The sequence below is a fragment of the Haliaeetus leucocephalus genome, unplaced genomic scaffold (genome assembly GCF_000737465.1).
Source record: "Haliaeetus leucocephalus isolate CR32 unplaced genomic scaffold, Haliaeetus_leucocephalus-4.0 Scaffold339, whole genome shotgun sequence".
Lineage (NCBI taxonomy): Eukaryota > Metazoa > Chordata > Aves > Accipitriformes > Accipitridae > Haliaeetus > Haliaeetus leucocephalus.
The window spans coordinates 5,859,736-5,885,717 of record NW_010972775.1 but is presented as its reverse complement, the minus strand read 5'-3'; the positions used below and the strand labels follow the sequence as shown (position 1 = coordinate 5,885,717).

At 37.6% G+C, this 25,982-nt stretch overlaps 1 protein-coding gene across 1 annotated transcript in view; it reads right to left on the bottom strand.

The window, feature by feature from the left end:
• MTMR10 (myotubularin related protein 10) overlaps positions 1 to 21,092 on the bottom strand; it is a 536,484-nt gene extending 515,392 nt beyond the window's left edge. Inside the window, exon 1 of the mRNA XM_010571731.1 lies at positions 21,033 to 21,092. The gene's annotated coding sequence lies outside the window, so the exon portion shown is untranslated. The remainder of the gene's footprint in view (positions 1 to 21,032) is intronic.
• Positions 21,093 to 25,982: the final 4,890 nt, after the last annotated feature.

Genomic DNA, 25,982 nt, shown 5'->3' with positions numbered 1-25,982 from the left:
AAACACCTGCTATAAGGCAAGACAAATATCTCGGAAAATAATGTTATAGTTGCATTCAGAAACTTTGCTTATGGAAAATATCAGAATAATTCATCTTAATTAATAAAAATACCTCTATGTTTCAGCAATCAAGTGCAAGAAAAATAGAGGTCAGTTCCGGAAACCTTTATTCATGAGAGTATCCCACTAAATTCCAAAAGATCACTTGTGTGCACAATGATGCCCATGTGATTAAAGACTGCAGTTTATCTCTGGATGTGTTTTTTAATGAGATCTTTTTAATTTGAAATCTTTAAATAGTGGTTTTTCAAAGCCAAATCTGTGCCAATCACCACAGGACCACTAGACATTAAAAGCAAAATCAGAAATTGCGTCTTGTAAGACACTTGATTTTTCTTGCAAAGATAGCCTAGGAAGTGCTTACTGAGAAGAATCATCAACCAATCTTCATAGTATATTCTTCAGCAGTAACTGGGCAAAAGTATTCATTGCAGGGAATACTTTATATTAAAACCAGTCACAGTGAACTTGTACAGTAATCCATGAAAATATCTCCTTTTAATGCTGAAGCTTACCACCTTCATAGTCGTAAGATAAATTTGTACACCAGTTAGCTGTATTTGAAATGGACAGTTGGCAAAAGTTTGTTTGGCATATCTGTCTTGGCTCTAGCCAGCTGTGATTTGATTAACTTCTATGTTAAGTAGTTAATAAATTGCTTTCTGCTAAGTATTTAGAAGTACATACTATGAAGAGTTACTAAGTTCCATTCCTCCCAGAGTACTTTCCAAACTTGACACAAAGCCTGCCTTTGTTGCACGAACACAAAAAAACCACATAAACATTTTAAAGGGTGTCTGAATTCTGGATATATATTAAAGAAGTATTTTTCCTGAATTTTTTTCCTGATATTTTAATATTTTTTTCCTGACATGGGAATAAGCTGTAAGTTGTTAAGCACCAGTAAGAAAAATAGGAAAAAGATACTTTACTTACAAGGGTTGAAAATCTGTTCAGTGACGATAGAAGTAGAAAAAGCTTAATCTAAAAACCCATACACAGATATTGCTAAGATCTCATTTATCAGCCTCAGTAAAATGCTGAATTAATCATTTTTGCATAGATTTGAACCTATACTACCAGATCATTTATGTAAACTTAGAAATTTACTACTTGACTATTTGCCTTCTGTTTTCTGGACATTGGTGTAGTTCTTGGGTAGCCTATTACGAAATGTTAAAAAATTACCTATATTAGTAGTTCTTGAAGACATCTTTGCGTTGGAACAGTTTATACTTTCAGAAAAACAGCTGGAAAAGGTTTTGTTTTCTTCTTCAAAAATAAGCTGTAAGAAACAAAGCAAATATATATTTCCATGGTTTTCTGCAGATCATCATGTTGCAATGAAGAATCTATAACAGCACAGAAGTAATAATCACTACTGAACAGTCACACTAATGTAGTTACAGGAAAAGGTGTGACTTGTGTGACTTGGTTTTTTTCTGATGTTATCATGCCAGCAAAAATTTTGGCATACAGGAAGGTACAGTGCTTTAAAAAGTGCTTTTAAAGACGTTAAAAGACTTGTGTTTCCTTCATGGGAATTAGCTGTGTCAGTGTAAAAATATCATGCTGATCCCTATCCATGTTAAGGGAACTTTTTTTACTTTTCATTAAATCATTATAGAGCAGCAGGAGCTTTTTTTAATTTATTTTTTTTAAGCTAGAGACATGCCCTAAATGAGACCTGCTTTTTACATCAGAATTGTTTTAATGTGTTTTCTTTAAATCAAGAGAAAAAAATAGGAAAAAACCATTTCTTTTTAAATCTGAAAATGTGCTTCTAGGAAAACTGCTTATAATACTGGATAATAGCATACATGTAATTAAGAAAAGGTAAAAAAAAAAGATAAGGAAACATTGACATTAGGGATACCACGTATGGACTTAAAGCTTTTGAAACTCAATACAAGGTACATTACTGCAAAACACAGAAGCAATTTCATAGCCTTAAAAGCATTGCTAAAAGATAGCCAACTTTCAGCATGACAAAAAATATCAAAGTCATTACTGATCATATGTTCCCTTCAGATGAAAGCCTCTCCAGACACTGATCAAATATTAAACAGAAAAGTCAGATTTGGCTGATAGTAAAATCTGTAATAGAAAATTCAGGGACCTATAACTTAATGCTTTTTAAACCTGACGAGGAGGGGAAGAGGAGTTAAAAAACAGCAGTCCTTGACAAACTCTTCAAAAATAGTTAAAAATGTTTCTCCTGCTCTGAAGGAAGGAACTTAATATATTAAATGAGGAAAATACAAACCTTTAGTATGTTAATTTAAAAAGCTGAATCTTTGTTCCCTAAGTTAAGTAGGTGCGCAGACATAGCCAACCTTATTTAAGTCATAAGAATGATAATTAGGGTCACTCTTCAGGAAAGCCCTTAATCACATGCTTACAGAAGTCGATAGCTTGAAATACCTGTCTAAGCGCTTTCCTGAAACAGGCCTTACTAGGTGAAAGTTAACACGTGATGATCACATGGAAAGTATCTGAATAATTTCATGCCTATTTATAGTCCAGACAAACAGTCTCATTTCTTACTCAGTTTTCACACGTAAAGGATTTCATTTAACGATGAGGTTCCTGGTAATAGTTGGAATTTTTCAGCTGATAACATTTGCATCAAAAAGTTTATGAAATATCAGTCACTACATGTGATGTCTTAGAAAACCTGTTTTAAAAGTGCTGTACAAGCCGAGAATATTAGAGCATCTTCTTTGAATGAAAATTAGCTATTAGGAAAAAAAATTAAAAATTCTATTGTAGTGAATATAGACTAGTTAATACCTTCTAAGATAAAAAAAAGCATCTTCAACATTTCAGAGTATCATAAAAATTCTCCTGGCAGATTTAAAAGGTAAAATCTGTTATGTTTATATTGATGATATGATCATTTTCTCTTAGGATCTGGATCAGCATTTAGCAAATATAACAGCTGTACTGTGAATATTACAGTCTCTGAGCTTAACTCTAAATCTTAAAAATGAAAATGCTATAGAATATAGATTAAATAATCTGTAGCATATTTTGTCAAAACCAAATTGGCTGTAGACCAGGTAAGTTGTTTTTGTTTGCATGTTTCCCATACCCTGAAATACAAAGCAAATTCAGCAGTCTTGGTTTTACAAATGGGTATCATCTATATACTGTAGTTGTCTACCTTTGAAGAGCCTCTTAATAACACTGTGGGGCAGGGAGAGAAAAAACATCATATAGATAGATGAGCATAGAACATTTCTAAAAACTCTTTAAAACTGTCAAATTAATAATCTTGTGAATAAGGCCTGCTTCTTAAATGCCTACTTGTATAAACGCTACCTAAAGGCAAATTTATCAGACTAGTGAAAATTTTGTTTCAATATCCCGATATTGATGACAAAATATTTGTTCCCCATACTGATCTGATAACATTACAGAACACAATTACACCATAAATAAAATCCATCAAGAAATTTCTGAAAGAAAAGGTGGTCATGCATTTATAGAATCAAACCACTGTTGTATAAATTACATTCATCACTGGTAAATAAAAACCCAAGCAAACAAAGGAACTTCCTTTAATAAAAATATCAGAGTCAATAATTATACAATCAGTTTGGGGGTTCCAAAACTGTTCAGTGTTAGCTTGGCTTCTGTCCTACTGAAGTCAATAACTGGCTCAAGGGAGAGAAAGGTGCTAGGCTAGGTGCTAGTATGGAGTTTGGACCAGTCTGTCAAAAGTTTTTAGAAGGGGCATTATTCCATGAGGAAATGTCAGCTTAGTGAAACCACAGTGTTACATGCAGGCCAGCTCCTGCTCTCAGAGTGCAACTACAAACTCCAAATCCTCCAACAGGCTATTTCAAATGCCAGTAGTCCAGACACAGATGCTGAGGTGCAGCCAGAAAGTAAGGATACCAGATGAGAGTTCACGACCAGTATGTCCACAAAATGTAAAAGTATGAAGCACATTTAAAAATATTCTCCAACAGTTAAGTTTGTTCTTAACTGAGATTTAAAAGGACACCAACCAGGAGTAGTAGATCCATAATATCCGTAATATTATCTGCAGCCACATAATATAGTCTCTCTTCTGACCTGCAGGTCAAGACTGGTATGAAGCTTCTATTCAGATTGCGATGCTCACAAGAATCCAAGCTACTGAGGAAGGTACATATTTGATGTTCTAAATCTGATGGTGGAGTGCATGTTTTTATTATGGTTTAGGATAAGACTATGTGCATAGACCCAGAGGTTCATCAAGTGCTCTAGGTATCATTAAGTTTACCAGGTAACTCTACCTGAGTAAACCTCCTATACTCCAGTATTGTCTTTCCATAAGAAATTTTGGTGAGGTGGCTAAAGCTGGATTCATTGGTTGTATTGTATAAGCCTCCTGTAGGAATTTATTGTTGAGTGCCTTTCAGCAAGTATGAAAACATGACTTGTACTCAGTTCCTGAAGAAATTTCTTCAGGAACTGAAGTCCTTTACACTCAAAGGTACAATTTTGCTATTTTAAGGGGCTGTGTTGGAAGAGAGAACAGCCTGTAAGTGGAAAGTGACAGGGAATAAGGACCCTCCTACCCTCCTTTACTGCCTGTTTTATCTGGTGTTGTGGTTTAACCCCAGCCAGCAACTAAGCACCATGCAGCCGCTCACTCACTCGCCCCCACCCAGTGGGATGGGGGAGAAAATCAGGAAAAAAAGTAAAACTCGTGGGTTGCGATAAGAACGGTTTAATAGAACAGAAAAGAAGAAATGAATAATGGTAACACTAATAAAGTGATAGCAGTAATGATAAAAGGATTGGGATGTACAAATGATGCACAGTACAACTGCTCACCACCTGCTGATCGACACCCAGTTAATCCCTGAGCGGCGATCCCCCCACCCCCACTCTCCCCAGTTCATATACTAGAAGTGACGTCACATGGTATGGAATACCCCCTTGGCCACTTTGGGTCAGCTGCCCTGGCTGTGTTCCGTGCCAACTTCTTGTGCCCCTCCAGCTTTCTCGCTGGCTGGGCGTGAGAAGCTGAAAAATCCTTGACTTTAGGCTAAACATTACTTAGCAACAACTGAAAACATCAGTGTGTTATCATCATTCTTCTCATACCTAGCTCAAAAACATAGCACTATGCCAGCTCCTAGGAAGACAATTAACTCTATCCCAACTGAAACCAGGACACATCCTTTTTCAGTTGCAGGAGATTTGAAATATCTGAGGTCTTGGTAGTAGGAAAGGTAGGTAGGTTATTGGCTGAGTTGTCTGAAGCAATTTTAAAGAATTCTGCAGTGTGTTTAGAAGGCAAATAATCTAAGATATTTTAGTGCATGCAGAACATGAAGTTCTTTCTTAACAGAATTTTAGGCCATATTTCAATGGACCCCATTGGAAATGCTTATATAAGGACATGATGGAACTCAGAGTGCAATGCCTTCTACACCATCTGCTTGGGAGCTTAAAGCAGGAAGCTTTCAGGTGTTAGAATGCATGAGATGGAATGCATAAGAAAAACAGCACTGTGAAAGCTGTGGAGCTTGTCTCAATCACAGAAAAAAATGTTCTTTCAGAAGATAATAATATTAGACAAATTCTGTACCCTTTAGGTAGTAAGTCTTCCAGTGAAATTGGCTGGACCATAGACCGCAGGCTGGGGGTCTCAGAGAAGCAATCCAGAAATTAAGTCATAGAAAAACAAACATTTTAACACTTACTTAATTAAACATTGTGACCAGTATATGCATGCTTATAAATCAGACATCCAGAAGTATTATAAAGACTAAATTCAGCATCACATATAAATTGAATTCACAGCCGCCTTCTAAATTTCCATCCGTCTTAAACATAGAAACAATGCTTGTGCCATGTTCTCACTGGTAGTAAACTTGGGCTTACCTGGATCTCTGGAGGTGTTTAGTTTTTTTCATTGTCAAAGGACTGTTCATAGACTACAGTAACTTTTAAAAAAAAGCACAAAACAACATCAACAAAGCTTAACATTGAAAGCCTGATATATAATCAACTTATAAACAATTTCTACCTCAAATTCTGGACACTACTTGTTGTTTTTCCACTCTTGGTCTTTATCCAGACAAATTCACCATTAATTTGATGGATATTTGACAATTAAATTTGACATTTTGACAAACTAAAACTTTAGGATTAAGCCATTGCTCTAATAAATCCTACTAAATGAAACTAAAACAGTTTTGTTATTCTAGATCTGGATTAAAGGCTGCTACATCATAGGGCATGCTTTAGTTTAACCCTAGACTTACAGCCACATTTTTGCTGAATTAAAAATGAACACTACATTATACACTAAGACCCAAAGCAAGTTTTACTTATGGAATAAATACCACATATGGCTTCAACAAATTCCAGTCTAATTGTATTGGTGTTACATGAAATGCATGTAGGATGTATTTCTACATTTTCTTACTCTGTGGAATGGTAATACTGGATACTAGTAAGAGCAGAGACTGGCATAATAGGACCTTCTGCTTTTTATAACAACGCAATGTATGTTATTAAAAAAGTGGAGTGGTGCATCTTAACTCTCAAATGCTATTGAGACACTTAGCGGACTTTAATGACTAATGTCAATCTATACAGTAATGGAAGGCATGATCCCGTATTTGCAAATAGACACAAATTCCTTAGCAGTAAGCCTAAGTGAAAGACTTAAATATTATTATCAGAAAAAATATGGTAAAAAATTTTTGTCTAAGTCTACAGTGAGATTTTAATTCATAGTGCTGTAAGTCTAGATACCTGTTTTGGTGTGGTCTTGTCTCAGTCCCTTGCTCCTGAGACAGAGTTCACACTATCACTCACACATGGAAGAGATGACATTTGGATTTTCCAGTACTTGGCAGAACTTGGAGTTCTGAGGTCTCCTTACCTTTGAATTTGATTCATATGTTCCTGTGAGCAGGGTGGGTGAACAGAATATAGCTCACAGTGGTGTTTATAAGCTGGAATTTGGAATTTTTAACTTGCCAAGGCTCTTCACTAAAGACTGAATGTAATTGGTCAGTTCAGGTAGAGATAAGTTTAGAATCAAAGCAGGGAAAAAAATCATCTGCATTTGACTGATTTGCACAAAACCTAACAGAGAAAAAATGCCCCATCACCATCGATGGAATGAATATTCTATCAAAACTGCAGTCATATTCTGTTCTATTGAGATTAACTTTACCTGCTGAATGTTGTGAAATTTATTTCAGTGGCCTATGACCACCATATATCAGCATCCGACCCCTATCTATATAAAACAATAAGCATGATCTTAAGGCTGTCTTAAAGGCTGTCTGAGAGATGTATATTTACTGACATATAACCTGACTAAAGCCAAACATCATTACCCCTGTGACTGATTGGAGGGCAGCCATAACTTAACAGTTTTATTTCCCTTCTACAGCTGAGCTCCTTGACCATGCTAGCTGAACTGACACGGCATTTCAAGTCTTGTTACCAGCTCAATGGTTCTCTTATTTAAAAAAAAAGGGGGGGGGAACGGGGAGTGGAGGAGAAAAAGAAAAGGCACCTCTTCATTTAGTCTCTCCATCTTGATCATTGCTGATGGGCTATCAATAATTTCAACTTGGTTAAGCAGCTAGCTGAAGGTTAAATAAATTCTGCTTCGTTGTTTGCATGATCATACCTGAATTCAAGAATTTCAATTTGAAGCAGATTTCTTTTTGGCTGCTCCTTGGGAAGTTCTTATAGAGTCAAAGATAGGCTAGAAAATAAGTTATTTTTGTGGAGAAGCACAAGAACAAAATTAAAGTCAACGGGGCAAAGCAACCACACTTTGAAATTTCTGAAAGGAAATCTAAAGGGATAGTAAAGGCTTCATATATGTATATACACACATGTATGCCAATTTAGATGAGGACAACAGGAACAGAGGTCATCAGTAATCCTCCAGTCTGAAGGATTTTGCCCAACTGCTTTAACAGATTGTTAAAATCTGAGAACAGCTATCCACTGATTCATGAATGAATCATGATTTTAAAAGAAAATAAAATGGGTCATGCCATTTTGCCTGCAATGTGTTCAATTACCTTGCGCACTACTATTTTGACACCCAGAGAATTATTTACAGCATGCACAACTACCTATGCATCTCAGCCAATGTGTATGCTAATATGCCGTTAATAATGCATTCTGTGGACTCAGCGTTCCTCTAACTTGCATCAGCTTTATTGTTATTTAAGTATTTACTTCTTGGGAGTATTCCTGTTTTATTTCAGTACAAGAAACTCTAAGCTCAATATGAATCAAATACACATGCTTTCACATTTAGCTGTAGTAGGGTGATTTTGGAACACACTCCTCGTTACTGAGACACAAGGAAAATGCACACTGAAATTTGTCTAAAATAATCAGAATAGTTAGTGACTTAAATCGCAGGTGGTGTCCTGTTAAAGGAGGAAGAGAATTATGGTTATGTTTTGAAGACTCATATAGCTACATTGCCTCATACAGGTTTAAGTGTATAGTCTACTTTTACACAGCAGTTGATTTTTCATAATCAGGTTACCTGCATTTTCAGTAGTTTGCTACTGAAAGGCAGTGAACTAGTTTAGAGAGAGAAGTCAGTTTCAGGTCACAAATCTTGAATGCAAGAGCATGCACATCTATAGTTACCCCACACAGCAAGTGCCTTGACTTGCTTACTTCAGCTTTCACTGTTCGACATAGAGAATTCCTAATACCTACAATAAAACATGTGAAGTTTGAGAGAAGTAATACAAACATGTGAAAGGGTGGGAAAGGAAGATTCAGGAAATTCCTCAGAGGTTTTCAAGTCAAAGCTGGATAAAGCCCTGAGTAACCTGGTCTGATCTCACAGCTGATCCTACTTCAGTTAGGAGACTGGACTACAGACCTCCAGGGAGTCATTCCAGCCTGAGTTATCCTATGACAGTATGACTCCAAATCATTGTTTAGACAGTAAAAGCCCTGGACATGAAGACCCATCCAAGCTCTGGAGCACTGCTGTTCAATGTTCCAAGAAAATGAACAGTCCCTTGTGGAACATACATTGAGGCCCAAACCTCCTTTTTGTTCTCTATATATTTACGTTGTCATACACATTGACAGTTTGGCTGTATTTTAAAAATACTTTATTTTTTAATACAGAAGAAACTATGTGTTTCACTGTAGTATGGTGCACAGTGTAATAATGGTGCATGGTGTAATTACAAAGAACATACAATTTGGTCCTTTGCAGGTTATTCACAGTTCCATACTTTCAAACACAATGAAAGGTGAAAATACTTTCACTCCTCTGAACTACCACTTCTAACTGTACAAATTGCAGCATACATGAAACTGTCTTTTCCAGCCTACATATGCAGATGTTCTGTGGTTACTCACCAAAGTCCAAAATTACATCATTTCTGCAATTTGATTATCCTTACAGCAAGAGAACAAAGATGAGATTGAGCCTTCTCTGTAAGCTTTCTTCACAGCTTCTCAAACCACAGTCTAGATTGAAGAAAAAAAGGGGGGTAAACAAAGGGCAGCATCCACCTGTCATACCAGAGGAGCTAGGAGTTACTTGCTCCTGTAAGACAGTCTTTGACCTTAACGTGAAGGACTTGCAGACATAATAGCATGATCTCCAGATTGCTACCAGTTCAGTTTTTTTCCCACTCACTGATATGTGCTGCATGGCATTTCTCCACAGGCACTGCATCTTACTTAAAAGCCTTGTTGACACAGTCTCTTGTTCATGCCTTTGCCCTCTCCCTATTACAGAAACTAGAAGGGACAGAACCTGTTGCTGGGCTGCAGAAAGCCATGCGAATAGCTGCCAGAATTCAGATGCAGACTGCCTCCACAACAGCATTTCATAGCATAGCTTCCCCCTCAGCTTAATGTTTTGTGGACTCCTGCTTCCCAATCCAAGTCCTGCATAACGAAAAACCTCAGGGATTGCCGACTGCATAGCTTGAGTGTGTTTCAGCAGTTTTAAGACAAGGACACTTCTTGGCTCTGTGTCTTTCCCTCACACTTCTGGGAGCTTTAGGAAAGGGAAGGAGGAGGATGCCCCTCCTCAAAGAGCTGTGCCAGTTAAATGAACAGAAGTCCCCCAGTATTTATCTTATTCCTCCCTCTTTCACAGAAAGCATGACATGGCTATCTTCATTCAAATTAATCACGGTGAGTTGGAATCACAGAATGGTTTGGGTTGGAAGGGACCTTTAAAGGTCATCTAGTCCAACCCCCCTGCAATAAGCAGGGCCATCTTCAACTAGATGCTCAGATGCTTAGGTTGCTCAGAGCCCCATCCAACCTGACCCTGAACATTTCCAGGGATGGGGCATCTACCACCTCTCTGGGCAACCTGTTCCTGTGTTTCACCACCTTCATTGTAAAAAAATTTTTTTCCTATATCTAGTCTGAATCTACCCTCTTTTATTTTAAAACCATTACCCCTTGTCCTATGGGCTAATAAACTTTTTACTGTGAAAAAAATGAATTTCCTCTACAAATAGAATTCCTAACTTCAGTCTAAAACTGCTAGTTTATTCATCAGCCAGTATCATTAATATATCTGTCAATAGCTTAGAAAATACTGTCCTAATAAAACAGTAGGCTGTGATCAGCTATTAATATAACTCAATAACTTGGCAAAGGCCATGCAAGTTGCTCATCAACTCACATATTTTTACAAGTTACAGACCCATGGCAGAAACCTCTGCACAACAAGAATATTAACTGGAATAAAGTGATCATTTTACGAAACATTTTATGGGAGCAAAAAGTACACACAATTATGTTTTATTAACAAACTCTTGACCTTACAAATTTCAGTGTCCATATTCAAAATGCTACTGTTCAGCTAAACCCAGAGCTGGCCTCATTCCTTCTCTAAGTCCAGTGGACTTGTGCCAGTGTTGTGGTTTAACCCCAGCCAGCAACTAAGCACCATGCAGCCACTCACTCACTCCCCCGCCGCCCAGTGGGATGGGGGAGGGAATCAGGGAAAAAAAGTAACACTCTTGGGTTGAGATAAGAACAGTTTAATAGGACACAAAGGAAGAAAATAATAATAATGATAATAACAATAATAAGATGACAATAATAATAATAATAAGATTGGAATATACAAAACAAGTGACACACAATGCAATTGCTCACCGCTCACCACTCACCTATTGATGCCCAGTTAGTTCCCAAGCAGTGATCCACACCCCCAAACCCACTCCTCCCAGTTCATATACTGGGCATGACGTCACATGGTATGGAATATCCCTTTTGCCAGTTTGGGTCAGCTGTCCTGGCTGTGTCCCCTCCCAACTGCTTGGGCCCCTCCAGCCTTCTTGCTGGCTGGGCATGAGAAGCTGAAAAATCCTTGACTTGGTATAAACACTACTTAGCAACAACTGAAAACATCAGTGTTATCAACATTCTTCTCATACTGAACTCAAAACATAGCACTATATCAGCTACTAGAAAGAAAATTAACTCTATCTCAGCCGAAACCAGGACAGCCAGGAATGATTAAAGCAGAAGGATACTCAAAACAGTTGAAAATTTGGAATATGAAGTGGATATATTACCAATTACCTCTGTTGTTTGTCATTAAGGGAGGAAAGAAAAATAAAAGAAGTGTCGCAGTCTTCGAAGTTTCTTAAAAACATAGCTTTGAGTTCTCAGTTCTCTGCAGAGCTTCTGCAGAAGCATCAGGTATATTTTTAAAAAAAGCTTTTAAAGAATTAAAAGCCAAATATCAGAGTATCATATGTCAGTTCCATACTGACTAAGCATAAATTCATTGTACATGTTGTAGGGATGTTGGAATTTCTGCCAGTTTAGGACATTGTGTGTGTGTGTAAATATATATACACTATATATATAAATACACGCACAGAGATTGGCAGTATCAGTATTGTCACACGTAAGCTATGTAAATAGTGCATGACTAGAAAAACTACCACTTCCAAAACAAACCAACACTTAGCAATGGAACACAAAGGGGACACCTCATCACAATTGCATGGCTTATTTGGGTTTTTGTTTTTTTTCTTTAAACTCTTTTGGGAAGACTGCTATGGAGCATTCATGGGTTTCCAACAAAACCAACCTCTATCTTGAACTTTCTTACACTATATTACATGCTGAGTTGTCTTCTTTCAGGAAATCTTGTTGATCTCCTGGAGACATTCAGAGAGATTAGACTAAATTAGAAAAATATATTCCTCTAATATGTTGCCCACTTTGAAATCAAATTGTATAACGTGATAGTTTTCAAAATTCTTGATTTATTAGAGTTTATAGATGTGACCCACAATTTTCATTTTAGCTTTTTTCTTTTTTTTTTTTTAATATAAAGTTTAAAAGCTATTTAGTGATACAATCTATTAATATATCCATAGGCAGTTTCTCTTTTCTGACTGAATGCTGTCTCTCTGGGTGTTGACACCAGATGAAAAGTTGTATGGGTTATTAGCAAGAAAAAAAAAAAAAAAAAGGTGCATGAAACACTTCTCTTTCTTCCACTGCCCAAAGGTCCTTTGCCAGGGAAGATGCTCTAATTCTCACATACCTTAAAATCAGCAATGCATCCTGCAAAATCTCTACATGTAAAGAAAACTGCTAACCTAGGAGGCATAAGTCAGATTTACTGCAAGAAAGAAGAAACACTGTTTCTTCATTAAATTCCATTTTTCTTTAACAGTCTCTCAGCTGTCAATTTGATAACGGCTGCTTGATTCTGCACTCACATAGCTGGGGACAATTCCTATTCCAATCTACATTATGTTCATCTGTTAATCTGATGACAGAATTTGTCTCCTTAGGCAACAAATTTGGGGACCAGAATTTATCCACCAGTACGTTTCATTCCACTGAAGGGTAAATTAAGGTGGATTTGTAATGTCTTTGTTTATCTGAAAAAATTAAATATATTGAAAGAACTTGAAAGCAGATTTAATTTAAGAGAAAAGTAAGGCCATTATATAAACAGCAGCAGATCTCATCCAGAATATGTCACATAAATATCATACTATCAAACAAGAAATGTAAATTATCATACATACTCTATAATTGAAAAGTGTATTATACATTAGTGAAGTCACCCATTTATCTAATCATAATCAGTTCCAATAAAATCTCATTTAGGAAAGTTGAATGTAGTTCAGGGTGGATGGTTATGAGGATATCAGTCATGTGAGTATGCACTGAAACAGTTTTGAAAGACAGTTCTTCTATGTAGAAATCCAATTATTGCATACCTCATACGAAAGAAACTCACACTGATATGAGCTAAAACTGTGGCATTCAGAACTAGAAAAAAAGTAAAGCAAGAATACTGGATAACTATTTTAAATAATGTTTTAAGGAAATTTCTACTCAAACAAGATTTTACATTTGCAAGAAGTCATTACAAGAATGACATGGTGTTTAATACTAATAAGAGATGGTTCAAAAGCAGAGGAAAAATCCTGATATATCATTTGAAGGTTCTGATGATGTGCAGCTTGGATCCAAATCTCCCATACTTGGGTTTATAAATCCAGCCTTTCAGTAAGAGAAACTCTGGTTGACCAAACATATGCAAGTCTGTTACAAAGGGAGGTAAAGTTCAACCATTTTCTATCACTGCTGCCCTTCTACTGTAGCATTTTAGATAAAATAGCCTCCAGACATGAACAGTAAGTGGTTTTGTTGCGCTTGTTGACATAAAAAGACATGAAATAGCCTAGTTTTGCCATTCATACAGTACATCATTCCACATGAATTGCAGGAACATTTGCTATCTTGTTTTCAAGAAAAACGTCAGTGACTTAGTCCAACAGTAAGGTAATATGAATAAAATGTATATCATGACTACAGCTGAAGAAGCAGTTCATGATGAATACTTAATTTGGTACCATTAGCCTCTTCTGAAATGATCATTAATGATTTTTTTCTTCTGTTCCTCCATTTATTGTGCACAGCTGCTCACCTAATCACTTGCATAAACTTATCTGAACCTATGGATTATTTATTATACATCCATCACTCTTCCAACATTGGTAACCTAAGCTATACTGATTTTCTGTCTTCTACATGTTCCAAAATTTAAGCTTTCTATATAGCTAGTCCCCATGCCATTGTGAATATTCACATACATACATACTGATGGCAATATTTACATGCAGATGTATTCGAGTCACTTTTGAATCCATCAATAGCATGGAGAATAACAACTCAAATGTCTAAACACTCTTCATTAAAATGGGGTACAAGAAGTTAGAAAACATAAGCTTGACAAAAAGAATATCCAAATATGCCCTTTAATTTTTTTGGTATTTAGTAAGCTCCAGGTATAATCCTCTATCAAATACTGCAATTCCTTATTTCTTATATTGTGATATGTTTGTTTCTTCACAAAATCCAGTGGATTCTGAACAAAGGGCCTTCTTCAGAAACTCATGGGAAAAAAATTAACTATTTTGACTATCCTGTTCTTGCAGCTGTATAGAATCATAGAATCATTTATGTTGGAAAAGACCTTCAAGATCATCGAGTCCAACCATCATCCATGCCCACTAAACCATGTTATGGAGTACCCCGTCTACACACTTTTTGAATATCTACAGGGATGGTGACTAGCCCTGATTTGCTCTGCTTTGCCTGGCTAGATGTACAACCATTTATACATGCAATTTATCAAATTTTAATAATGTACGAGTAGACTAGGGCACTTGGAAAATAACCGTGATGATCCACAGGAGCGATCAGTATACCTTATTCCCAGTTATATGTTCCATTGCAATATCTGAAAGTATGAGAACTAATTTACAAGCATATAGGCTGTTTTTAAGAGGAAATTACAAAGCAGTTGTCAACCACATGTAGATGGAAACCAGCTGGCCAGACTGAATGAACATTATATTTGCAAACTTATGTTAGAAGTGACTCTTGGCTAGACATAGGCCCTCTTCCCACTTCACTTGCTTCTAAGCCTTTCTGATGTCATATGTGCCAAGTTAAATATCATTCCCTTGTTCTGGAAAACATATCTTATGGGCTACATGCAGAGAAGTCACCAGATCTAGACCACAAAGGACACACAAGACAACTAGAAAAGCATCTTTAGGAAGTGAGGAGACACATTAAGAGGGACCTGAACTATCCCCATGTACCAGCACAGATACCCTGAACATTCCTTACTTCATGAGGACAGCTGGCCTATTTCTCCAATTTAGACAGTTCCAAAGGTCCATATGCAGCTCTGTAAGAAGCCAGTGTGCAATCATTCATTTCAATTTCTAAGTAGGCTTGTATGTGACTGAATTGCCCTTATCAAAATTATCTGCTGTTCTCACACTCCAGCCTTGAGAATAGCTACATTGTTTGACACTTCTGGGAGATGTCCTTCACGCCTGTAAGTCTGCAATCAAACCAAAGTAAAGCTAAGAAATGCCATATGCCTTTCTATATCTGACTTCAGAGATCCCTCTTCTACTTCTCTTATGATATGCTGGCTGTTCTACTTGCTGTTTTCCTTTTCAAACTATAGGAACACAGACCATGGGTGGAGGATTGACATGATCAGCATTTACTAATACTGCCTGTAAAACCTCTGAATTAACATGAACCACAGGGTGTTAGTTTCTAAGCCACAACATACCGTGCTGCTAGAGTTAGCTCAGCGAAGTAAGATGCCCTCAAAAGACAGGTACACCTAGGAAAACTAGTCTTCATCAGTTCCACTGCACAGGAAAGCATTTAAACATCTCAACCACAATCACATAATTCTAGTCACAAAACACACAGTACAAAAACGAGATCTAACTGATCTCCATAGAAGAAGATACACTAGTGTTACAGAAAGGCCTAATAGCATGAAGAGCTAGACGGGCTCATGGCAAGAATTTAAGAGAAGATCAAATACTGCAAGCACAAAGACTTTCACTGCTGGGGAACTATGTCTTCAGAGATCAAGAGGTGACAAGATGCAGGAGGAATGCTACACCCAATATTCTGTACCTAGAATTTAATTCCATTCTCTCTGACTGTCCCAACAGCTTTAAGAGATTTTCTTCTTCTTCATCTCAGCCTGTAAAAATAGGATTACTAATATACTGGTGTGAGGATCAACTCTTCTAACAATATTCTGAAAACCCACTGTTTAATATTTTGGTCTTGATTCTGGAAGATTCGGCTTGACAAAGGGTATGAAAGACCTCATGTAAAATCTGTGGATATTGTTCACTGTGAGAACTCCAATACCTTCACACTCCCTAGAGAACATTTCTTTGCAATCCCAGTAGAATGTATGAACTTAAAGTGTTTCATTTAAGAAAAATAATTCTACCATAGAAAAACTTTCTGTGAAGTTACGCAGAACGCTAAAACCTGCTTACTGTTCTCCTTCCCAGTTCATAGCATTTAGCTTAAACCAGCAGTGAACAATTTTGAAATATGCTGGGTTTTAGCCAGCAGTTTAAATGAGTATATGTGATTTAGTTCATATTTTCAGGCCTCTTTATTAAATACCTCCCAGTTCCATCTTGCCTAATATTTGATCCAGCAAGTTTAATGACCATTCCTTCATTAAACATTACAAGCTTTTTAAGACCTTGGCAGTGCAGCATTTCATTCAATAACCTAGCGCTGCTACAAAGTCAACACTGAGTGCCAAGTTAATCCCTCGTGTCCACTAATTATGTCCAGTGCTGCAGCTTCTTGGGTGAGCCTGAATCGCTGGGGAAGTGCAGGATTTCCAGGCCAATGGATTCAGCACTCCAGCTATATCTCATGTCTTGACACTAGATGTCAGCGAAGGGTAATTGTTGTCTCAATTTAGAGGCCAGCCCAGGTAGCTACTAGCAACCTCTGTTAATGTTTTATAGCAAAGGTGAAGTATAGCTTAATACAAGCATCTGACATATATTACAATAAAAAAGGATATAGTTGTCTAGTGTTTTTAAAGTCAGTCGTAAAAGATGAATAATGACGCAGTTTAAAGCTAAAAGACAGCTGCCAAGCTGAATGGCCATGATGGATGTCTAAACACCCAGTGTAGAGAAAACCTGTTCCCTAGAGACCACCATCCAAAAAATTAATTACTACGATTCAGCATCTTTAAATGTGCCACTTAATATACTGCCACCATAATTAAATTTCCAGCCCTGTGACCTTGAGACCATTTCCTGAGATAATAAATGAGATCAAGGTTTAATCGATGCAGATGCAAGTAGAAACTGTCCGAGGAAGCACAAAACCATCACAATGTAGTCAAGGTCAGGAAACAAAACCCAAGTGAAGCTGCGAATCAACACTAATTGCTTTCTTATGATAAAAGATGTTTATTTTAATTTGCTTTATTTGCAAACAACAGTTCCATTGTATACACTCTGACAGCAGCTTTTAAGCTCTAGCCACAGATGAAGTCAGTAGAGGGCATATTTGCATCCTTGTAAATAGCACTTTTTGTAGCAAATGAAGCCATATTCAGTAGCACACTGAGATCTAATAACCAAACTCATCACACATCAAACAATACAAAGACAAGAAATGACTGACTGCTTCAGGTAGACTCCTTCCTCTCTAATGCAAGAAACCAAACAAAAAGGAGAAACTTGGGGTAGAGATACAGAGATGTGAAGGCTACTTTATGTCCTTTTGAAGTCTGAGTGACACAAAGGGTATGGTCTGACTTCCACTGTTGGACTTTACTAAGGGCTAAATGAGACACCATATATATACAGTGTCTGATAAATATATAAATGTTTAAATGTAACAACACCTAGTAGAGGACCTATTATTTTAACAGAAGTAAATATTATTGGGGTTGTCATGCACTTAATGAGTTGAAGTGAATGAGTCTCTGCAGCTGAGTTGAGTCTCCTTAATCATATACTGTTAGAGAAACCAGAACTAGGTGGTGGTAGGGGGAGTGTATGTTCAAAAAAAAAAAAAAAAAAAAGATTTTCTAACTTTTTGAGACCAACCTTGTGTAGAGGTAGGCTTCCTTGCATTCCAAGAAGCCTGGAGGAAAAAAAAAGCATGTGTTCTGACACCTAAAACTTCAGAACTTTAAAAAGCATAGAAGCCATCAGTAGGAGGACAGAGACAAAACTGTGAAACAATGTAGACAATAGACCTTTAAATAATAGTACTTGGATGCATTGTTTTGCAAAATAGGTATTAAACAACAATTTCTATCAATCCTGTCAACATCAAATAGATTAAATTATGAACCACTATAAATTCCAAGGTTAAATGCAACTGATATATAGAAAAAACATCTATAAATATCTCAAGCAAATCAAAGGGGCTGGGGTGATATACAGAACCCCAGTGGTGTCAGAAACAAAGATTGTAGAGAGCTCTGAAATCTCTCCATACCAGTAAGACCAATGTACAAAAATTTGTACCAAAACCAAAAGAGGACAAAACAGAACAGTCCACTAACCATCAGGGATTAGAGACTTTTGGTTACAAAAGAGCTCAGAAGACATGGGGGCAGGGGGAAATAACACATAGGCTGCTGCGATATAACATTAACTTCACTGAAAGTTTCCAGAGATAACTATCATCAGGGCATGTTTTCTGAGCATGAGAGTCACAGGACTGTGCCATATACATATTTAACATTCATGTTAATCCTGCGAGTCTGGGTGTGCATGTGTAAAACCTGAAGACACACTGAGGATGATTAAGGCAATTATTTCTTGGTCAAAAAACTACCAACTACCCTTGAAAAAGGGAAAGTAATCGTAAAACAGCTATCATGTCTACAAAATGATGCAATAAAATCACCTTCAGGACTCAATCCAGCTGTAGCTCTGAAAGATAGGTAGTAGTAGCCTGGAAAAAGAAACAAACCAACCAAAACCCCAAGGTATTACTGTCTCAGAACAAAGTCTTCTGGGGGATGGAGATAAACAGTAGAATTTTATTTCATTTAGGCTGAGACAATACTATACTGGAAATTAAAACCAATATTTGTTTAAACTTGTAGTTGGTCTGCCTTCAGTCTACTGCAGTTAAAGTTGGATTCAAAAAAATCTTCTGAAGTTAACACTTTCAAAACTTCCATGGACTTTTGGCTATATTCTTGTTTGTAGGTAAGTTGTGAAATCCACTCTGCCTGACATGAAACTTTTCCTCCTGTCATTCTGTATGTACCAGTAAGACCTTTAAAGAATGAAAGTAAGGGGAAAAAGTCTTTACTCTTATCTGACAGGCTAGTCCTGTAAATAATGCACTGTTCTAACACCTTTCTCAGGAAGTCTCATTGCATGACAAATGCCACAGACTGCCAATACTGGTAGTTCTCATCTTTTCTTATTGAAAGATCCATTCAGATGCATCAAGACAACCTGAAGGCTACTTCTGATAAGAACAACGGGCAGTTTCAAAGGAGAACAGGCAACATTTCAATTACAAATTTTTATTTTACATTTTTAGCCTAATTTGGTCTCTTTGTGATAAACAAGATGTTTTACATATGCCTAGTAGGAATAATTGATAGTTCATGCTTCTGTGTGTTATACTTGTTAAAATATTTGCATTTAAAAGCAAATTTGGACTTCTAGCTCTAGGCTATGTGTGTGTCTTTCCTAAGGAGTCTCAACTAGAAGAAGCATTTTGAATTATAATTGTCTTCCAAATCTCAAATTAAGAGAGACAGAACACTGTTAACCCTTCACTTAGGTCACTTACCCATGTGAAAACAAATTGTGATTTAGGAAAGTTGAGTAGAGACCTAGCAGATAGGCTGGGGTCACTTGACTCCTCCTGTATTCAATCAGTAAGATTAGACAGATGAATAAAGCTTACTTACGCTGCCAAGGGTTGGAAGATCAGGCCTCAGGTAATTACAGCATTAGAACACATGTACTTTATGAGGAGATCAATTTTAGAGTTAAAAGCTTTATAGCTTGATTCAGAAAAGCAAATTACTTGAAACTGCAGAAAATAGTAATAGATTATGAAAGAAGAGGTCCTGTGTTCCAAACACTTGCTGACCTCCTCACACAAGCACTTCTTACTTAAAAAAGATGTGTTGTATAGGATGCTTCCTATGTTGGACTTATGGAACTTTACAACAACTACACTAGAGAAATACAAAATACAGAGATGCAAATCAAGTGTTTTTAACTGAGGCAGCTGTAGGAAAGAATGTAACATTTGAAGGCTAAGATTTTCAAAAGTGACTTGTTACTTTCCATGTCTGTCTGTGGTGATATGCATGTGGAAGCATCAAGAATACTTCTCAAGAGGCTGAGAAGACAGAAACAATCAGAGCTTTCCTACTCACAAACTCTTCTAAAATACTTGGAGCTCAGCACCACAGAACTGTAGTGTAAAATCATTAGTTGCTTTTCAACACACAACCGATTGCTTTTTTTCATTTGAGCTTCTTGATAGCAATGAATGAACATGCAAAGTATCAGAATAAACACACAGCTTAACTCATCATTTACACAGCTTTTAAAATCTGAGTATTATAATGGCTATGCTTATTGTATATAAGGTCACATCTTACTGTAACAACCTTCATTTTAAGCATGCATATGTGGGCATGTAGGACAGAAGATGACTCTGTGTACAATAGGGGTTGTGAACTGTTGAGAAGGCTGTACAGTGCTAAGCATGACTTGCCATCCCCAGCTCTGTGGCAGCTGGCTCCATTCCTCACAGCTGCATTCCAACATAGCAGTATTTGCTTGTGGCGGGTTGACCTTGGCTGGACACCAGGTGCCCACCAAAGCTGCTCTATCACTCCCCCCCTCAGCTGGACAGGGGAGAGAAAATATAACAAAAGGCTCACGGGTCAAGACGAGAATAGGGAGAGATCACTCGCCAATTACCATCACAGGCCAAACAGACTCAGCTTGGGGAAAATTAATTTATTACCAATCAACCAGAGTAGGGTAATGAGAAATAAAACCAAATCTTAAAACACCTTCCCCCCACCCCTCCCTTCTTCCTGGGCGCAACTTCACTCCCAAATTCTCTACCTCCTCCCCCCAGAGCAGCACAAGGGGACAGGGAATGAGGGTTCCAGTCAGTTCATCACATGCTGTCTCTGCCGCTCCTTCCTCCTCAGGGGCAGGGCTCCTCACACTCTTCCCCTGCTCTAGCGTGGGTCCCTCCCACAGGAGACAGTCCTCCATGAGCTTCTCCAACGTGAGTCCTTCCCATGGGCTGCAGTTCTTCATGAACTGCTCCAGCGTGGGTCCCTTCCACAGCATGCAGTCCTTCAGGAACAGACTGCTCCAGCGTGGGCCCCCCACAGGGTCACAAGTCTTGCTTGGAGCAAATCTGCTCCAGCATGGGCTCCTCTCCCCACGGGCCCGCAGGTCCTGCCAGGAGCCTGCTCCAGCATGGGCTTCCCACAGCCTCCTTCGGGCATCCACCTGCTCCCATGTGGGGTGCTCCCCAGGCTGCAGGTGGATATCTGCTCCACCGTGGACCTCCCTGGGCTGCAGGGGGACAGCCTGCCTCACCATGGTCTTCACCATAGGCTGCAGGGAAATCTCTGCTCTGGCACCTGGAGCATCTCCTCCCCCTCCTTCTTCACTGACCTTGGGGTCTGAAGGGCTCTTTCTCCCACATACTGTCACTCCTCTCTTCTCCGGCTGCAACTGCTGTTGTGCAGGTTTCTTTTCCCTCTTCTTAAATACGTTCTCCCACTGTCACTGATGGGCTCAGCCTTGGCCAGCAGCGGGTCCATCCTGGAGCCACCTGGCATTGGCTCTATCGGACACAGGGGAAGTTTCTAGCAAGTTCTCACATAAGCCACCCCTGTGGCTGCCCCGCTACCAAAACCTTGCCACACAAACCCAATATATTGCTAAATCTGACAGCTTTGCAGCAGCAGCAGAGTTGGTTCTCCCAATTCCTTCCCACACTTACACATTATCACAACAGATTTTGTGCCAAATCCCGCCTATTTTTATCCCTCCTGTTTGTTGTCTCTTGCTCTAGTAAAAAATAAAAAAGTGAGGAAGGCAGGGAAACTGGTTGGGGTGTTGCCTTCTTCCTAAGGGAACCACCTTCAGAGACAGAGCAGAGGTAAGCCATTGTCATATCTGTTGCAGTTCTGGAGTAGTAGATACATTGGGTTGTGGACTGAGCATATTCAGTGTCACTGTCAGCTGCATATGAGTTTTTATGTCAATCTAGACAGAGCCTACAACCAGCCTTAGTGTTAGAGAAAGTGCATCTAAAGTCCAGGAAAGACAGAGACTTTGTATTCATGCACTGATGTCATTCTGTCCTGTCATTTTTACTCCAAATGCAGAGGGATTTGCCTTATGTATTCATATTTTTGTTTGGACTTGAACTTTACTATTATTACTGTTAGATGGCAAACGAAGCCTGTGATGTTAAAAATAACATAAGGGAAGAGCAGAGTCCAATACAGTTAATAATTATATCACCTAGAGAAAGAAATGAGAATGAAGTAACAGCTTGACAGTAGCAAGGTGTCAATTCCTTACTTCTGTAGCCACAGAAAGACATATTATTTTGTAGGGTCATTTTGGGGTACACTGGGGGAAAATTAGAGTATACTAAATAGTCTGTAATGTTATTCTTTGGTCATGCAAAAGGATATCAATATATATACCAGGTACTATATCCAGCTAAGGGGCTTGCCTGCAGCATCCCAATCAAAAAATGAAGCTTTAATTAGCTCTGAAATACTTAACTGTCCTTGGCAAATATGGGCACCAACATGTTTTGCTGGAATGAGAGACGTTTTATTAATAGATTCCTGCTCCACGTTCTACATTGAAGATGAGAGAACTAAGTGCTCACAGTGAAACAGTAGGGAGGCTTATTAAATCAATACACATCTGTTAGATAATGGGCTCTAAGTCAAGAACGTTATTCTGAAAACCTCTCAGCAAAATGTTACTTGTTTGGCACTGTTTTCCTACAGCTTTTCCCTCATTGAAGGATCCCCTCCAGAGCTGACCATCTATTTTGTAGTGTTCAATTCCTAACAAGCGTATCCAAACATCTCTGCCAAATGGAAAGGATTCTCCAAAAATCTCAGACAATATTCTCAAGTATGCCAGCAAGCGACAGCAAGATGCTGTGAAGTTTAAATCTCTTTATCCCATAACAGAAGGTTAAGGCCTTAAGAACACTAAGCTAATTGGAGCCAAAAAAATCCCCTATACTAGTTGCAATGTACTAGTAACAATTTGTAATGACATCTTGAAATACCTGCAAAACTATACACAGATATAGATCAATACATCAATATAAAATATATTAATGTATTAAATGTGTTATATTTTAGGACACCTGTATAAGACTGTTGGGAAGTGTAGCCCTTTCTTGTGTAAGATACCATGATCTCACAGCTCAGTCAGCAGACATGGTGCTACCCTGCGTTCTACCTCTCCCTTATATAGTCACTCTAAGTCAGTCACTTCCCAGTCTGTACGCACTCTTTAGTCTGCCTTGCTTATTTTTGCTACAAATTGTGTGAGGCAAAAGTTGCCTCTTGCAGTATCTATGAAATGTTCAGAAATTTCATTCAGAGCCCCCGTAATAAACATGAATAATATTTACCCAGTTAGATACGAATAATTATTTTACCTTTATAATCTTGAAGTAAACACAGAGCTCAATTCTTAACTAATGTGTCTATATTCACTCAGAATGTAACAGTAAAGAAACTTAAAAATGAACATATATTTAACAGATGTAATTCTAATGAATAGGAGCCTGTGCAAATAAAGATCCTCTGAACAATGGTAGGGAATGCAGAGAGATCAGCTTATGTTTATGAAACTTCAAGCACCCATATTATTTCCATGATATGCATAAACTTGGCTACTTCTGTAATACTTGAATTCATGTTTTACAGACATGCAAATGTTTTTTCTGCAGTGGAAAACATAAATGAGAAATATACATACAAGGCTGTCATCCACTGACTCACCATGGTAATTCCTGAAACAGTGGTTTCAGTGATAGCACTGAGCATGTGCAGAAAAAAATAAAGGATGACTGATGTTTGCACACTAAACAGTGTGAATCATAACATGTTATCAATATTAATCAATCCCTTATAAAATCCTAAAACCTTTTCATTTAATGAATAAGATGCTGCACAACAATATAATCTGTACTTTTCCAAATTAGCCACAAACCATCTGGTTTCTCTCCAATTACTTGATTTTTTTTCTATATCTCTAAATGTTACTGACCTAAAAAAGATTTCATCAAAGGCTGTTGGAATCCTAACCCCTCCAGCAACTATTAAATTGGTCCACTCTTTGTCCTGTGCTGACAAATCATTATACTCCAGAGCCTTACAATCCATGGTAGTATCTCAATTAGAGATAAAGATGAAGCAACAGTGTTCCAAATTAATCCATCCATCTAAATATTATTTTATTCTTAAATAAAATAGAAAATCTATATACAGTGATCCCTAGTCAGTCATTGCTAAGTTCACTGATGACAGAATACTGTTTTCTGCAGTAAGCTAATCAAGTGGTTTCAAATCAACAGTTTAAAGTTATGTGGTGTCCTGCCTAAGTTAAATGACACTGAAAACAGCATAGCCTTCCTTCTTTCCTGTGTTTTCTTCCAATTTGCATTAAGCAAACTGGATTTGTGCATAGCCTTTAACTTAGAGTTTGCCTTGACAAGTACTCTGCTTAATCAGTGAAGACTGGCTGAGATTCAGAGTATCCAGAAAATAATAGTGAACTGACTGAATTTCTTCAGTTTTATTAACTGATCATCCTAGTAAAGACAAGAGCCCAGCTCAGCCCTTCTGTCTCCAATGCTAAAGCTATTCCCAAACATGTCATAAGGACCACAGAATTTATTACCTTTGGCACTAAAACACCAATATCATGCGCCAGCAGTTCAAGAGATTTCAAGTAAGCTTGGAAGTGAAATGAGATTTTTTTTCTTTTAATAGGCAAATATTATACATATGACTGAGCCACACTGTCTAAAGATGAACAAGAATGACCCAAACAATAGTAACTATTCTCATTTTGGTGGATCTTTTAAACTCTAAATTTCAGTATGCTGAAAGTAGGCTCTCTTGTCAGTAGAAGCAATTCTTAAGGAACAGAACACTGTTTATGCCATTTCTGTAATGCCACTTTTTAAAATTTATAAATCCAGTCTATTAGAAGCAACAGCCACTAAATGGCAGGAATTACTGTAGCCTCAATTAAGAAAAATAAGCAAGCCAATTTCTTCTTAGAACAGCACTTGAGTTGAATCTTTAATTAAAAAAAAAAAAAAAAAAAAAAAAGGCAGCTATTTCTTGCAGTGGGACATGTGCCATTTGACCAAGTAATCTCTGTGGAGTTATAATGATCACTTCCAACCTACTACAGATTTTCTGGTATGATGTGTCACTGGTACAATAACTCTTTTTTTCCTTGTGGAACAATCTAGAGGATGTTAAATACAGCCATATTTCACTACTGCATCATTTGGCACCTACTGGAACCTCAGGAAACTATTTGGTGGTCTTTTTGTACTCCTTTTTATTAAAGCATGAGAACTTAACAGTACAAGAACTTCTCCTTTAGGCAACAAACAGATTCTAATTTGTCTCTGTATTTGGGATACTGTAAGCCAATCAATGGAAAGCTATCTTGCAACGACAGCTTTTCCACATTGCTCTGGCATCATCATCCCCTACTTGACTAGTCTAAAATAATCATGATTTTAAACAGAAAGCGGCTCCCTGGATAGGTTCCATAGGCAACTAGATCCCATAACTCTAAGGGTACTTTGAACTTGTTGAGATGCTCAATATATTTTGCCAGACTTAGATTCTGTTTTAGTGAATCATGAGATAATGCTGAAGGTGTCGTAAAGACTTTACATCTTCTTGAGATCAAATGCTTATAATAAAGTCTTTAATTCATCTATTTCTTCTTATCTTACAGATACCTCAATGAAAGTATGTCTAT